The sequence below is a fragment of the Phalacrocorax carbo genome, chromosome 8 (genome assembly GCF_963921805.1).
Source record: "Phalacrocorax carbo chromosome 8, bPhaCar2.1, whole genome shotgun sequence".
Taxonomy (NCBI): domain Eukaryota; kingdom Metazoa; phylum Chordata; class Aves; order Suliformes; family Phalacrocoracidae; genus Phalacrocorax; species Phalacrocorax carbo.
The window spans coordinates 723122-729110 of record NC_087520.1 but is presented as its reverse complement, the minus strand read 5'-3'; positions in this window follow the sequence as shown (position 1 = coordinate 729110).

Below are 5989 nucleotides of genomic sequence, written 5' to 3'. Positions count from 1 at the left end.
TTACAACTATCACAAAAAGAGTGTTATCACTTATTTGGGGGGAGTATACGTGTGATGGGGATATTTGTGTGGTGCGTGTGCAAGCGGGTTTTACTTAATAGCGAGGGGAAAAAATCTTCCAGTGTATTAATCGTCACGGTGTCAGAGCACGGAGGCAGCTCAGCGGGGGGGGTGCGAGGGGGGAGAGGGCTTCCAGTAGAGGCTATTTCCCGCTTTGGGGCAGGATCACGGTTTAACAGAAAAGGAAGAACGTTTCACAGAGCAGGGTGGGTCCGCGGCCTCCCGCGCCCCCGCAGCGCTGCTGGGGCGCTGAAAGCGGCGTGCGAAAAGACCCGTTGCAATTTGGTCTGGAAAGTACTTTATTCTGTGATTAACTTCATTCCTGGTCTTTGCTGCTTTCACTAATTTCCCTTATTCCCTGCGCTTTCCTGTGTTCCTCTCACGGATGTGAATATTTGTGATCCAAGTTTCTTCAAAGCCTTCTCTCCTGCATTCCCTTTCCCTACCCGTCACGTTAGTGTGCTGTGATTTTTGTTTGTTTTTTAAACAAACTAGAGATTTTACAAGCATAGGAATTTTCCCTTTTTCCTATCTTCTTTTGTGAAATAGGGGGAGGACAGGAGGGAATATATAATATATATTTTCTATGTATATAATAGTGTATTTAATAACTATTTGCATCGCCGTCTCCCTCACACCCCTTTGGGGGCCTGCAGTGTAAATGCTTTAAAACACGGACTGGCTTTTCTGTGTTGGTGAAGAGCCTCTTCATGACAAACCTGTGGCTTTTGGACATTTTCTCGTTGCCGGCAATTGAACTTTCACGTCTTTCCGCGGTCGGCTTTCCTGTCGGTAACCAGCACGTATCCCTCGTTCCGCGCGGTGCCGCGAAGTCCTTTAGGCAGGCGGAGTCCGGACGTTGAGTGGGAGAGGTCTGGCGTTCAGTTGAAAACACTTGTTTCTTCCTACGTGATCAAAATTAATGGCAAAAGGGGATAAAAAAGAACTTGAAAGGGGGCTAGCATTTTTCTCTCTGGCTTTGGGTTTATTTTTCCCCCAGCTGTTTCAGGTACCACCTGAACGTTGCCCTGTTAGGGAAGTGCTGGGGGGGGGGTGACAGCTCTCCCTGCAGCGGCGGGTCGGAATCTTGCTGAAAGCCTTTTTGAAGAAAGCGAGGTGTGTTAAGTAGCTGTTCTGACTGAACAAATCCACAAAGGTAAATTGTTGCTGTGATTTTTAGGCCAAGAATCTCTTTAGCAGCTCCAGTCACAGCTGTACGAAATGCAACCCTAATCGTACCCAGAGAGGTTTCCCAAAGAGGGAGATAAAATTTTACCGTGTTGGAACGCGGGACCCAGTTTCTCTAAGGCTTTTTGTGGGTATTTCCACGGCTTTTTTCCATGGCAGATCCATAATCGTGATCAAAATGTACAGGGATTAACTAGACCTCTTTTTCTCCCCAGGATCTTTCCCCAGTTTCCAGTCGCTGCTCGCTCATTTTCAGGTGGGTTGATCTGTGCTAGGCCCCAGGCGTGGGAACCGCTGCGAGGCCGACGGCGAGTCGGTAAGGGCTGTGAGCGATACCCGTGGGGCCAGACACCGCTGCGTTACAGCCGCGTCTGAGGAGATCCTGGAGGGGGTAAGGATGGCGCACGTGACGAGACCCTCATCCCGTCTGGAAGGACCAGGCGAGTCTTTAAAGGGCTCTTGAACTTCCTCTCGGAGGGGCTCTGGTTTTAGGGGACAAACGTAAGAATCGGTGAAAAGCGTAGGTTGGTGAAACTGATTTAGTGTTTTAAGGGCTACCCTGCAGAGGGCAGGAGGATGCAGGGATCCTTCCCGAGCGGGGATCTCCGTGCTCTGCTCCTTGGGGCGTCGGCACCGCTTCCGCGCATCGCAAATTTTCTTGCTATTTGGAGAGGGGTTTAATTGAAAGGTGGAACCTAATGGTCATCTCTGTCTTTTTTTTTTTTTTTTTTTAATTTGAAACCTGCGTCTTTAGGTATCTGAATATTTTAGGTATCATCTGACTTGTGTTACTTAAGCAAAGATACGTTACTCGGTTCGAGGGCAGAGCGCTGGGTGAGGCGACCAGGCTGTTGCTTTTTACCCCTGAAAACGCTGCCCGAGACTGGCCTGCAGCTGGTACGCTGCCTGCCGCTCCGCTTCTCAGCGCCTGCTTTGTTTGAAGGGCGATGGCTTTGCTCCGTAACGGCATGCAGGCCAGGATTTATTCTTAATAAATCTGTGGGCACCTTCGGTTGACGTTGGACGACCGGAGCTTGGCACCTCACGCTTTTTTCACTCGCAAGCCGAGGGCCGGCACCCTCTTCCCCAGGTAACTGCTCTAGAGCGTTTATTTTCAGGAGGGCTCAGCGCCGCGGCAGCCCGGCGACGGGGCCCCCCCAGGCCGCCCGGCTGCCCCCTGCCTCTGCCGGCTTCTGCTCGCAGACACCCGGCTGCGTCTGGGGGGAGAAGCAGCAGTAATCAGGTAGGTCGAATATACGGACAAAATGTTCGCCAAATCAAAGTGTGGGATTATTTTCTCTGCAATAATGATTCTTCATCGCGAGGGGTCGTAACGGGGCACCTCAGAGGCAGCGTGGCATGCCCGTGGCCGGCAGCAGCTGGGCTCTCGCCAGGTGTGCGGGGTACAGATGCGCAGGAGGGCTCGGTAGCGTCGCCGGCCGCAGGCCGCTTCGTCCCCTCTGGAGCCCGGCTGTCCCAGCCCCCTCCGTCCCCGTCGGGAGGGTGGGCTCGTCTCCAGGCAGGAAAAGTTCGCTGGAAACCATGTAGGATAGGATTTATGTTAATCTCCAGATAAACGCATTTTAAAGCAGTATCTTCTGTGACCCCAGCCACATCCATCCTGGAAATCTAATGTGTTGTACTGTGATTTGTCTGCTTATTCCATTTCCAATTTGATCTGAAATGTGCTTTCACATGGTAAACTCTGTTATGATGATACAGATTTTTATATACTGTTTCTGTACTTTTTCAATATTTTCTGCTTGCTGTCTTGCTTTTAACCCTAGTATAAATCAGAAGTTTGTAAACTTACCCAGCTGCGTTCCTGCAGCTTTCGTGTCACCTGAAAAAACAGTACAAATAGAAAAAGCTGATGTTTCGTGTTTCCAGCTTGTGTTTGCGTGCACTTTGCGTGCACGAGGCAGGATCATTTTGGCACTCTATGAGGAGTCATCATTTCTGGCCGCGTCTCAGAAGCAGCATCCACTCGCCACGCTCGGGTCCCTTGCGTGGGGACGGGTAGGTCTGTGTTTCCTTCCGTTCAATAACGTCTTCGCCGTAAGAGAGATTCCCCGTGGATACGTGTGACACGCAGCGAGCTGGGGGTCGGTGCTTGGCCTGGGGGGTGACGCTGACGTCTGCCCTTGCCGCGCTGTGCGGGTCAGCGTTAAAAGGTATTATTGTGCGATATGGGCAGTGCCGAGGCACTTTTACTGCTGTTGCCCCTATTTTGCATGTGTAAATAAACAAATCGTGGGGTTTTGCTACAAAATGCATCGGCTGAAGGGCAGAAGCCGTTACGGTGAACCGCAGCGGTGCGGCAAGAGCAGCTTTTGCCCTGAGAAGGCAGCGGTTATGCTCTGCTGAGGAAACCTGCCCTGGCTCGCCAGCCCCGGCCCCGCAAGCGCCGCGGCTCGCTGGGCGTTTGGAGGCGTTCGGCTCTGCTCCGGGCGCGCTGCGGCACTGGGAGGACGGGTCCCGCATCCCGTCGGGCCCAGGGACCTGCCCGGGTGCCCCTGGGCAGAGCAGCGGGACGGTGTGTGAGCGCGGGGACAGGCCGCACCTCCAAACCCGGGGAGCCGAGGGCAGCCGGACCGGGGGGACCCAGGGACGTCCTGGCTCACCACAGCAGGGTCAAATGGCAGAACTGCTGACACCCCTAAATGCCCTGCTTCACCCCGCTCTTCCCCCTTCTTCCCCCAAAAGAAAGCCAAGAGGTTTTTCACTGCTTATTCACAGTATCCGGCAAATACACTTTTTGCCAGGAACAGCTTTTGGATTTGAACTTCAAAAAACATTTTATCTGCTCAGCACACCCCAGCCCAAAGGCAGGCTCTAACAGTTGGCGTCGCCGCTCTCGGTGCATCCAGCCGAGGCGGAGGCCAGAGGGGAAACCCCCGGCAGCGACCCCCGGCAGCAGCCCCCTGCCAGCCCCGGGGGCGCGGGCGACCGGGGACGTGCGCGTCCGCCGCGGTCGCGTTTCCTCCAGGAGAGGTTGATTCAGCCGGGCGCTGCGGCGGCGCTCGCTGACGGACAGACGGCACGCAGGCTGCAGCCGTGCGTCCCAGGCCCCAGGGAAACCCTGCCGGTGACGGGGAGGAGTGGGAAGGAGCCCCGGAGCCGGGGAGGCACCAGCCTCACCCCCAGCTCAGGGGTTTGACTGCTGTGGTGTTATTCATCTTATTTTTTAGTAGTCGAACCGCTTTTGTGCTTCGTCCTCCTGCACCTTGATTGTGTCGGCGCGGCACCTCTGCGAGCGCTGCTCTCGATGACGTTTTTGAGTTAATTATAGCCTAGCCTGCACATCTAGCACCGATAACCTTAAAGCACTTCTGCTCTGTGATTTATTTAAATGTTAATAAATTATACATTTTTGGCACTTTAGTAATTCATGTGAAAATTATTTGGAGTCAACTCAACATAACGTACCTCCGTGAGCTCTCTGGTGGCTAAAGATATGTCAGACAACAATTTCATCCACTCTTTGCTTTTTAACGTGACTCTGGGTTATCTGTGGGTCAAAGAAGAGTGAGGAAGACTTCTTGAACAAGCTCGCTTCTAACTGTTGATGTCCCTGTTACGAAAGAGGGAGTTAAGTCTAAATCAGGATAAAAGTATATATGACCATAACCACATCTAAGCCTGTAAGAAAGTATTTTCGGGCTGTATTTGTACGCAGTGGAATCTTTAGTATCACCATATGGAGACTGATGCGACAGGGAGAAAAGTAATGAGGCTCGTTAAGGTAACGACGAGCCCGCGCTGCGCTACGCAGAGGCGGGGCTGGGGCTGGGTGGCCGCGGGCTGCCCGCGGGTCCCGGGACGCGGCCGTGCTGCGCGGCCGCCGAGCGCGGGTTAGGAGCCGAGCGGGGCCTTCCTCCGGGAGCGCGCCCCAGGGATTTCTCTAATGCTTTTCATACATCAACTTCTTGCTTTGGGAAATATTTCTTGCCTATAGGGCTTCTAACCGGGCTGCGGCTACATGTAAAGCAGCCCAGGAACTTGAGATTTTCTTCTGATCACAGCAAGGCGTCGCGGTGTGTCTGGTAGGTGAAAACCCGTGCAAGAAGCAAAGAGGCGTCCCACCGAAGACAGGCAGAGCTGCTAAACCACCCCGTAACGTGTGCGGCCAGAAGTGCCTGCCGTGGCAAAGGCGCTCTGCCCAGTGACTGTCCTCCCCGAGCTCGGATGCAGCGGCCGGTGTGACTTCTTCAATTAAACCCCAAGAAATCTGACCGTGGAAGGGAGAGTTTAATGCCAGGTGACAGGACTTCTCCCCACCCCCCTTTGACTGTTACATTTTCATTTCAAATTTTAATGAAGATTTCAGGGGACATTAAAGTAACAGGGCTGTGAAGGCAGCACAATGCTGAATAATTTTACAGAGCTACAGGGCACGGCAGCACCCGAGAGCTTCCCGGGGTGCAGACCCTCGCAGACCTCCTCTCCTGGAAACAGCCCCTAACCCTCCATGCAGGGTCCCGTGGTGCCTCGTCAAAGCGGAACACATTCTAAGTAAATCCCCAGGCAGATGCGATGGAAACTGTCCGTTAGAGCACTTGGAGGGGGAAAATTCTGGGTTTGGTGTTTAAAGTGATAATCAGCTTGTTTGGGGATCCTAGGAGGGAAAGGCTTTATCTGTTGTACCTACAGCTATAGCTCCGGGATTTCAGCAGCTTGACCGTCTTGGAGTAGTTTTAAATGGCTCTAATGGAATTTTGAACCCTGCTGGGCATGTAGA